Source organism: Teleopsis dalmanni, chromosome X, assembly GCF_002237135.1.
Source record: "Teleopsis dalmanni isolate 2A chromosome X, ASM223713v2, whole genome shotgun sequence".
NCBI lineage: Eukaryota > Metazoa > Arthropoda > Insecta > Diptera > Diopsidae > Teleopsis > Teleopsis dalmanni.
This window is the reverse complement of record NC_051848.1, coordinates 76,080,252-76,092,434: the sequence shown is the minus strand read 5'-3', so window position 1 is coordinate 76,092,434 and position 12,183 is coordinate 76,080,252.

Genomic DNA, 12,183 nt, shown 5'->3' with positions numbered 1-12,183 from the left:
CTTTATATTGAAAGTCTAAATATAAGGTTTTCTAAATTTTTCTTTTCAATAGGCAGTGACGGAGATCGACCAACTATGGACGTCGGCGAATTCTGAATTAAAAGGCCCCTTTCATTACCGAGTTATAAAAGTAAATAATTTACATTCACTTTTTTTAATGTTCATAATTACTTTCTTTGAGCTTTTATGCAGCATAAATACCTTAATCCGATTCTATTATCAAATGTTTATAGAGGTTATGTGAACTTTGTAAATAACTTTATATTGAAAGTCTAAATATAAGGTTTTCTAAATTTTTCTTTTCACTAGGCAGTGGCGGAGATCGACCAACTCTGGACGTCGGCGAATTCTGAAATAAAAGGCCCCTTTCATTACTGAGTTATAAAAGTAAATAATTTACATTCACTTTTTTTAATGTTCATAATTACTTTCTTTGAGCTCTTATGCAGCATAAATACCTTAATCCGATTCTATTATCAAATGTTTATATAGGTTATGTGAACTATGTATATAGACTATAGATGGAACTTGTGCTATGATGTTAAGGCTCTTTGATTTGATCGTAAACAACTCTATATTGAAAGTCTAATTATGAAGTATTCTAAATTTTTCTTTACACTAGGCAGTGGCGGATCTAGACCAACGCCGGACATCGGCGATTTCTGAATTGCAAGGCCCCTTTCATTACCGAGTAATAAAAGTAAATAATTTACATTCACTAATACGACGCAGCATGTATGAATGAATGAATTCTCCTACTTTTAGCCTCGCTCAATTTTTTTTTTATTTGAAGCTATTTTTGAAGCTATTTTAGCTTCAATGGTTAGAATTGTCAATGGAAATAGTCTCTCCTGGCTGATCACATTTCTCAAGTAGGTTTTAATAAATTTTAACTATAAGAAGTTTCTTTCAGTTGACGCTATACTGATTGGAACTGTGAGCATGATTCTGGTCACTATATAAACATTTGAATATACTTCCTTTAAATTATTTTTTTTAATATACTGGACTTTAGTTGTTTTCTATTGTTGTTTGAGTTCAGTGAGTTCTATTTTAAAAGTAGCAGAAGGTCTTCGTTTAATATACTTTTCATATGATTGTCATATACATATTTTTTTTTTGCGGCAAGGAGGAGTGGAATGCCTACACACTGACCACAATCCGGCGCCCCGAAAAGTGAGTGTCCGACTTGCACGGACTTAACCACTCCCCCTCATTTCTAGAAATGTTGTCCTATTCCGGAACTACGTTAGTATTACTTCGAGGTAAGATCCATCCCTATTAGTCATTTAAAACTTCTATCTGTGTGACCTGCGTCCAGACCCCGCTACTGGTGCAGGTGATTAACCTTGTCCGTCATCTTGGTGTGATACATCTGCTTACTCTAGCTGCCTTCTGTTAAGGTCTACTTTTTTCAATCTCAGGATCATTTCAGCAAACATTTTCACGCGATCCCAGTTTGTTTTGTTTTCGATCATTTTTTCTGTCACCATCCTTGGAGAGAAAATGCAAACTTGCACTGCTAGTGGTTCTCGTTCGGGCAACCACTTATTGCACTCAAAGAATGTGTGTTCTGCGGTATCGCAAATTGCATATATTGCGGAGCTGAGAGTTTCTTATTAAAAAAATAAAAATCAACTCATTAACCTTATCATTTATCTTTTAAAATAAAACTCAAAAAATAACATTTAAATTTGCTTTATGTTATATTTTTCAAATATAATTATTATTATCTGCTTTTTACTTTTCCACGTACAATTAACTCATAGATTCTGCTCTTTATATTGAAATGCTTAAATAATTAATATTTTTGCTCTAAAAATATAAAACTCAAAAATAACTATTATTTTTAAAATGCAAAAATAAAACACCTCGAGTGTGATTTATTTTTGAAAATAAAAAAAATAATTCGCACGTCAAGCTATTTATTTTTAAAAACAGCAAAATAAAACGCTTTTCTGTGTTGTAGTTGTTTTTGTAATCTCAAAAAAATATATATGAAAAGGTTATTGCAGGTGAAGAGCTAGTTTTGTTTATTGTTTTGTATTTAATAAGTAATGTACTTATAAATTCGATCTTATATTAGAATAGATAGTATTGTATTATACACAGTTTTGAATAAAATTCATGGAGTTGGAATTAAGTATCGCAAAAGGAAGTTAATTTTCACTAATGCCGATGTGGAGATATGGCATCGAAATGTGGGATTATGTAGCAAAAATATATATTATATTAAAAAATTTAAAGAATTCAGTCCAGAACTTTTCACACTATTATTCATGTTAAAAGGTAAATACCAAATGAAAACATCTTTCGGGAGCTGAACGTCGACACAGTGGCGAAAAGCAGTCAAAAATGCAATACAAAACATATGCGTAGCTTATTTGCCGACTTAAATCTAGCCTTTAGAGAAATTCTGGTCACATCAACTCTACAACCAAGACGACTTACGGGAAAACTTTAAATAAAAAATACATTTCTATAATCGTAAATATTGATATTTCGATTTACTTGAACGTGTATATAGAAATTAATAAAAAAAAATTATCCTACAGTTACTTCCTATAATAATTCTTCCTATATATTCATCTAATTTGACACCGTACGGGTTTTTCTTTTCGTTTCGTTAATGCTACAATCCAAAAAAGTTGTACCGACCGCCTTTATCTCTTCAGCTAACATGAATTGCTTTCTATTCGTGAAATGTTGATAGTGCATTAGGTGAAGGATATAACTGACATTTATAAATATATGATCCCTTTACTAATACTTATTTTTAGAAAAATCTTCTTTATAGTTTGGTATGTAGATCGTAATATTCAAGAGAAATAAATATAGAAAGCTTAAAACTTTTATTAACACTAATTTGATACTTAGCGGTACTATAGAAATCTATTAAGATTAACTGGTGACTTTTGTTTAAATTTTCTTTTATAATATATTATTCGACACTACAGTTTTAAGATAAAGATATATACAGTATACATTGTGACCGAAAAGTTTCCGGAAAATTTTAAATAAAACGCAAAATTCTTAATCTTCATCAATATTTATTTTATCTCCTTCAAAATATGCTCCATTAGAAGCGATACACAAATGCCAACGTTTCTTCCAATCATCAAAACATTTTTTATAGGCGCTTTCCGGTATGGCTTTGAGTTCCCTCTGCGAATTCTGTTTTACGTCTTCTATGGATTCAAAACGCGTTCCTCTGAGTGGTAATTTGAGGTTGGGAAACAGGAAAAAGTCACACGGTGCAAGATCAGGTGAATACGGTGGCTGTTCGATGGTATTTATTGAATGTTTGGCCTTAAAATCGTTGATAATGTTGAACAAATTGAGGTGAATCGGAACAAGCCGGGCGTTGACACGTCGCATACACAAATTGTCCACCAAAATCAAACGAGCCATCTCACGACCGATGCCTAGCTCTCGTGCTATCTCTCTAACACTCACATGAGGATTTTTGAACACGATTTCCTTTGCCTTTTCAATGTTTTCGTCGGTGGTAGAGGTCGAAGGTCGTCCAGAACGCGGCATGTCTTCGACGGTCGTACGACAGTCCTGAAAGGCTTTGTACCACTCATAAACTTGAGTTTTCGATAAAACTGATTCCCCATAAGCCTTTTGTAGCATTCGCAACGATTCTGCACACGAAATTTCGTTCGAAAAACAAAATTTGATGCAAACTCTTTGTTCAATATTTTTTTCCATTGTTTTTTTCGCAACGCACTACTGAGGTGAACTGGTTTCAACAGCTGCCGTAAACGAACTGTCCGACAGATCGCGCTCATTTTTGGCATAGTAATTAAGGACAGTGCTGCCAAACTACATAAACTTAAAATATCGAAAAATATACAGCGCGCGAATTTTAAATGAGAATTTCCGAAAGCTTTTCGGTCACAATGTATATAAAATAAGAAATTAAATATAAAACTTCCTTTATGTATATACTTTCCATGTTCTTTCTTATTTTTAGAACCAATTCTTTTTAATTTCTTATAAAAATGTTCCAACATATCTCTTACGCACCTGTTCACTGATGTATGATGATGGAGCTGCATATATCTTATTATCTATTATTTATAAACATTTAAATCACTACGAAAGGTTCTATAAGAGATATCTCTGTTGTCGCATAGGTGGCTTTCATACCTACTTCATTGTTACAAATTTATTTTCCTTAATTCGAAATTTATTAAAAAAATAATATAAGTGCAGGTACGTGCCTAACAACGGACAATTCGTATTGCAGCAGAAATAGCAGACATCCGCACTAGAATTTCAACGCAAAGAGTAGACTCTTTGTAAAAATTATTAATTTTTTGCTTGTCGTTGCATAATTAAAACAAAAAAAAATACGAAAGAAGAATTCGTGGTCACTGAAGTGCAATCAGCAAATGACTCAGTCAATAATTATAAATTAATTTTGTAAAAATTTAGTTTATATAATTCATATGATAACGATAACTTGGCATGATTCGTAAACATTAGTAATTGTGTTTTGAATTTTTTTACATTAGTAATGAATACAAAAAAAATTAGCTATATATTTTTGGTTGACCCTCTGCTAAGATCTAGGGTAGGTTAGATTATGATAACAATTAATGATTAATGATATTAGTAATCCACTTAGGCATATTTACTCATAAAATAAAACAAGTCTGAACTACGTAGAACCACTTCAAGCCCTTAATAAACCCTTAGCAGATCTATAAGAGCGAGCCCTTTTGTTGACGTAGATTCTCCACAAAACAAATCCTAATATCTTAAGTTTACGATGTTGTGTATGTACTTAAAAGAGATAAAATAAATATGGAAGACTCCTTCCGCCTTCCTCACAACTGTAGCAAGCGTTATTGAAGAGAATATTTAATATGCTAGCAAAGCCACTAACCGACAGTGACCCTTTACCAAGCCCAGTATGAAAAAATATCTTAACGCAGTATTATCTGGTATAGTTACAATTCAAGCACATTGTAAATAAAATTTTTAATATGATTTAAAATGCTTAAGTATTAACCAAAAGCTTAACTGAGATAAGTTAGCATCACAATTCGGTTGATCTGGGTTTTCGGGTACCAGTGTATGGAAGACAATGAAATTGCAGATAAACGAACTCGACTAGATTGACAGAGCGACCTTAATAGAGGAATCAATAGTGATCTCATTCAAAAATAATGAATCCAAACAGACATGATCAACAATTTATCGAGATCGAAAATCCTACTGGGAAGAGCTAAGAACGGAAGTGTCGAAACAAGTGCTGGTGCTCAAAAATCCTATTATAAAGAAGTTATAGAAATTATAGTATTTTAATTTTTAAGATTAACGAATCAATAAACTGTAGTTTTGGATTTTGTTGTTTATACAAAACTGTATTGTTCTTAACAAATAAACATTTATGTAATACTGCCGCATTAATATTACTAAGTATTACAGCAGCATATAGGCTCGAGACAGTATCTGAATTATATTTCAAGAACATGACATATAAAATCTATATTTACATCTCTGGGAAATAAATGTATCATTTTAACTGTAGACTTTTTCATTGAAAATTTCATTACGACTGTATGATTATTGTTAATGAAGCTGCTTCTGAAAAGTTGAAGGTAATTGATTACGATGTAGAGTTTGAGCGTTATCTGTCTACCAGTTCATTCACAACAATCAATTTTTATATCAATTTTGTTAGTTATATTTAGTGACATTTACCACCGAAGTTCTACTAAAAAGATGTAAGTAGAACTCGAAAAGGTTCGAGAAGTTGTCGATTATATTTGACTTTCTGTGGTTATTATCGTATGAGTTTAGTTGATGTTTTAGTCGCAAAACACATTATTTGTTTAAAAATATACATATGTATTTTTGTATTTCAAATTTCATATTTATGTCTCATAACTACGCGAAAAATTAAAAAATACTGCGATATATCCTTATTAGTTCAGACTTTAAACTACCATAACTTCAAAATGGCAGTTAAGTGATACGGAACAATTTTGTATAAAATCAAAAATAGTAGTCCTGACTTGATTAAGGCTGGGATTCTGGATTTCAAAACCAAAAATTCTATACTCTATCCAACCAAAGAAAGCTGAGAGTCGAAATCTGTGATAGATTACTCATGAGTTGACGTCTACATGTATGACTCAAGTATGAAGAAAGGTTCAGGTAGGTATTTTTTACTTAAACACCTTGCACAATTAACTAATGCAGTCTTATCGACTTTCTAACATTTTTAGCGTTTTTTAATCAAATATAATGCAGACAGATTAATACAAGTCAGTACAATTCAACAATTCTACAATTCGAATATTATTATCTTTGTAGAAAATCAGTTAACAAAGAAGCTGGTTGAAGGTGGTGGTCAAATTGATGATTGTAATAAAATGTCGCACCTCATTATCTAACTATGAAAGGAAAAAGCTAGTTGATGGGAAAACCAAAAGGGGCTTTATAATGAACATAAAACAAACCGATACTTCAATACATATCCCGGTGTGTTAACCGTTTAAGAGCATTGATAAACTCACCACTTAAGCGCGAAGACAGTGAGAGCTGTACAATCTAAATCACGGCTGTCCAAGGCACGGCCCACGGATCTTATGCGGCCCGGAACAAATTTTTATGTGGCCCACGACGTTTTTCTAATCTACCACAATTAGGGAAATTTTTCTTTGTTATATTTTAGTAACATTACAATATATTAGTTTTATGGTGTCCCAAATAAATAAATTAAAATGTTTTAAGTAATTTATTACACTTTATGTTAATTTATTTAATTGACAAAATCATTATTAGTATATATATTTCTTTGTACACTATTTTAACATTCCTTAAAAAAAATATTTTTCGTATGGCAACAACTAATATTAAAAATACTGATAGTATAATCACTTATTATTGTGATAGAATTGTAAAAGATAAATTAATAAAGAACTAATAAAACTAAATTGATCAGTTTCGTCGTATTTTAATTTTTCTTCGTAAATATTATGAAAGTATGTATGTATTTATTTTTGCGGCCCTCCAAACTATTCAGGGATTTGTATTGACCCGCGATCTCTTCGAGTCTGGACAGCCCTGATGTAGATAATAAATTCAAAAGAACGAAAGATATTTTAGGTTTCAGTAAATCTGCACTATATGAGCTCACTGGAGTTCTAACAAAGCACTGTGCTGTCGTGCCGATGAGGATAAGAAGGAATTTATTAATCACTTCCTGCATTCAACATCTAGGGGATGGTTTTCTTATAGTCCTGGCAAAGATTGCAAGAGCAGGCATGAGATTTTCTATTTTCATCTGGAGAACCAAATGGATTAATAATGATACCACATAAAGTAATAATGAAAACAATGAAATAAAAACCGAAGGTATAACGCAATGCTCCATGGGCAGTTTAGGAGCATCAAAATATGTAAAAGATGTTTACACCTGGAAGTGTTTTTATTTGTATTAATACGTGCCCTCGCAACCTAACCTAATTTTAATTTTGTTTACTAGAAATTATGTTGCTAGGTGGATGACCTAGTATACGAGCGTTATGTTTAAAAATGATTAAATACTGTATTTGAAATGTTTAATAATAAATTAATTAAAATAATATAACTATTATTTAAATTTTATTTATTTTATTTTATTCATATTCAATCTATTTATTTATATTATATAAAAAATAAAGCTCACCGTTCTCATTTTCATTAGAATCGTCTGCAATTTTGCTGGCTAGCACACAGCAGCCTTCTTTTCCAGTGTCTTGTAAATCTTTCATTTTTTCTCATTGCATTCACCAAAAACTGAAAAAAAGTATATATATATATATTTTGGCTGAATATATCAGTATATAGTATATAATTAAATTAAAAAGTACTATAAATTGTTAATTAAATATATGTGCAGAAAACAAATCAAATTTATAAAGTTCAAATAAAGATCACTAACTATGGGCGTTTGGCAGTATCCAAACAGTGTGTAGTAGCCCAAAACGGCATTTGACTAATAATTGCAATAATAATAAAAATTCTCACCAACACCATGTTATGGTGGATATTAGTCCATTAAAGTCGAATAATATTGTATATTAATACGACCTTTTGTCTTTTTCTTTATGTGTTTTCTAAGAGAACATAGATTTCAATATTAATTTCTAATTTAACATATTTTGGGAGTTTCCTATGGTCGTTGGTTTTGGGTTTGTGTATCTATGTTATGGCTGAAATAAGGTCAAGATGTTAAAGATTAGTAAGAAAAAATTATGATAATGAAAATGTCTTCTATATATCGAGTGTTTTTTAAGATGCATAAGATGCATGAACTTAAAATGACAAGACAAGACAGAAATATTGTTGAAATGAAAATTGTTTTATTATAATCTGGTAGATAGTTTCATGGCAATTTATCCCATTTTTGTTACATGATCTATGCGATCAGTTCAATTTTTGTTTATTTTTTTGAGAGCATGAACATTGGCTTCCATTGCTTCAACAGTTACTGGTTTGTCGGTTGTCTGCATAAACCAATGACTTAACATAGACCCATCTCTATAGAAACTAATCGAGAGGCGTTAAATCGCACGAACAAGGGGGTCAGTTGGTCAGTTGGCCAGTTAACAGGACCACTTCTGTTAATAAAGTTGTTACCAATTGCCAAATTGACTTCGCAATAAATCGATTGTTAAGTGAGCTGTATGGCAAGTTGCGCCGCGCTGTCTTATTGAACCTAAATGCCAAATGTCTTCGACGTTTAACTGATAAATTTTAGGACCAATGATGGCACTAGCGTGTAAACCGCATCAAACAGTTAATTTAAATGCATGTAATAGTGATCCGTTAATGGTTTGGAATCGAAAAGAGTAAAATTAGTGAGAAAACAATCAATAACTGCACGAATTTCTTGCTCACTAGGTCGATTATATTGACCGTAAAATGGACGAAGTGCTCTATGAACTTCATGAACAGATTTACTTTTTTTGAAGTAAATTTTCACCATTTGGAAACGTTATTCTACCGTTAAACAATACTAGATTCATGATGAATTGCCAAACCTTACTGAATAGAAATGTCAACATAGTTTGACATTCTTAGCTGTCTTATAGAGGTGATTACTTGGTTAATTTATTTGTGAATATAAATGCAATCTTAAAAACATTAACTAAAGTTAATTGCTTTTTTTATGATTTCAAATTTAGAAATCCGGTATATCTTCGACTTGTTTCAAAAGAGTTTGTAGTTTTTAAGGCGATTAACTTTGCATTCTGGTGAGTATCCACAATACCGCAGAGCTTGAGGTTCTATATCTAATATAGTTTTTAATTTTTAACTTCTATGTGTTAATTTTTATCCGTATTTCTTGAATAGTACGGAGCCTTCACCAGTCTTCCTAGAATTATATTTTTATTTGACTTTATTTAATGTAGCTGTGGCCGCTTTGTCAAATACTACGCATCCACAATATCAGCTTGGTCTGATTATCTGTCTACCATATTTATTATAATTTTCTTGATACTTATTTATTTGTCTTATACAGACCTTAAAGTTCAAAGTTCAAAATTGCATAGAAACCTCTTCTCCTTTATGTGTCCATTCCATTAAAATTTGAAGCGAATTTGTCATCAGGAAAATCGTACATTGTTCGCCATGGACAGGAATAGATGGTAATCACGTGTTACTATTTTGAAGGTAATTTCACTATGCCTCTCTAATAGAAGTCCTTGTCCTTATTGGCAAAAATTAAGACAATCGAATTCATAAGCCTTGAAAAGCAACAGATGATAATCACTTAGTGCCAGGTCTGCACTATAAGGTGGTTGTATTAAAACTTTCCGACCAAGCTCCCGGAGCCTTCGGCGAGGTATTATCGATGTGTGTGGCTTGGCATTGTTCTAATGGAACACAATTCTTCTCCTATTGCTCAAAGCTGGTCGTTTATGGGCGATTACTTCTTTCTGACGAACGTACTGTCCAATTGTTGACAGTACCGTTCCGAACTTGGAGTTTTGTATTAGAGGAGCAGCTTATAGTAGATAATAATTATAGTAGATAATTGGTGCCAATCCCACCAAATATTCGACCAATGCCGTTTTCGTGGATCACTTTACGTTGTCGTAAGTGTACCACTTTTCATCACCAGTCTCTAACCACTTCAGAAACGGCGGTTGCATCAATTTTGTTGCGCTTCGCAGCAGCAGCGATTCGCAGTTGGAAATTCAGTTCGTGAGGTTTATTTGGGTTAACTTGTTGTCTCCAGCTTTATTCAAATGCTTCCAAATAGTTTTTTATGCAATCTTAAACTCTTGGGCAATTGAAACAGTGCTTACATGACCTCGAACTCGACAATTTACATAATTTCATCTACAATTGGCATTCCAGTGCATGTTATATCATTGACTTCGAAAATCGAAATTACCGGGACGGAATCGACGAAACCAAAATTACATATGATTGGCTGTTACAGTGTCAAGACCATAAACACTAATCACATTTTCAGCCACCTGGCTGAATCAATCCATTATTGAACTGTTAAAAGTTTTTCAGTACGAAGTTTTAACTTTTCAACGCCATCTAGTGTAAGTCATTCGGACTAATACAACTCGGAATACAGATAACTAAAACCATCTATTGGAAAAATAATGGATTCTTTTTACTACACCTAATATATTTTAATTATATCAAAACATATGCATAGAATCGACAATATAACCTCTCTTAGCTTCATTAAAATCAAAAAGTTGTTTTGAACTCTGGTACTTTTTTCTGAATTTGATTTCAGCCGTGCAATACTATGACAAAACATCATTAAGCAAAAACTATAGTCAGCACCAAGTTTATTGCAATGGTGAAGAACATGTCGTAAATTATAATTTCAAAAAAAAAAAAAAAAAAAAAAAAAAAAAAATACAATTAAAACGCGTTAAATAAATAAATAAAAACTGAATTAAAGTCAATAAAAAATTGTAAATAATATTTTCAAATTATTTATAAACGTTTATGGATGGACAACGCATTTGATATGTTCGCTGTTTATCTCTTCAAAAAGTTTAAAAAGTGCTATATAACCATGATTGCAGTAATTAAAATTTACCACCACGACAAGTAAATAATGTACCCTGGTCGTATACCTATTTATCCAGTAAATGTGTTTTTTCAGTGTATATGAATAAAAAATATTTGATTTTGTTTTTTTTTTTGCTTCACTGCTATTATTTTTGGTACAACTTTGATAAAGTATACATTTTTTCTGATTGTTATCAGTTAGTTGGTGTTTAAAACCTAAATAACATTTTATTATACTAACGGAGGTGGTTATCAGAGTGGTACTTCTTGTTCGCTAGTTAAGTATCATAATATCGCCTAATCGTTCCCAAAATTTTTTCGAAGAATGTGTAGCACGAGCAACAAAGTGTGCGGTTTTAAGTTATCTAACGAATTTTAGTAAAAACAATCGCTAAAAAATATGGGAAAACAAAGCAGAGAAAACCATGCCAAAATTTTTAAAAAAGTCTTTTTTTGTCCTTTGTACCAAATTAATTTCATTGTTAGTCACTTTATTTTATAGGTTCAAGCATCTAAAACTCTTACTTTTTTGCTTCGATTACGATTTCTAGATGCACTTTGGGACCTTGCCATTCTAAAGAAATTTTTCAACTATGCTATATTCAGATTTATTTTTGTTCTCGAGATATCGGACGTTAAGGTTGTATACTTTCACTTTTAAAAATACCAAAAATAACTGACGAGACTAGTTGCTTTTAATCATTGTTAATATAGTCAATGTAATCATTTCCATATGCTAGTTGCACTTAAGTGATGTTTGTGTCAAAGTTTACAACTTTACAGTCTAATATCTGGAGATTCAAGCTAAATCAGCATAAAGTGTAGTAGAAAAATTTACTAGAAATACAAACTTAAAAAATATTCGCTGTCAAATTGCATTCTCCAGAAATCGTTAACATCCATACATTTCCAACGATACAGAGGGAATGACATTATATCAGCTGATTTTTTTTAAGTTTAGCATATATTAAATAATAATCTTATGCAAAATGTATTGCAACAGATTTATTGAATAACTACGTACAAACATATATAATCTAAAGCCATCTTCCTTTGCAAAGTACATTAGGACATTATTGTATAAGGTACATATATTAGACATATGTAGACTACGTAGCCATCTTAAAG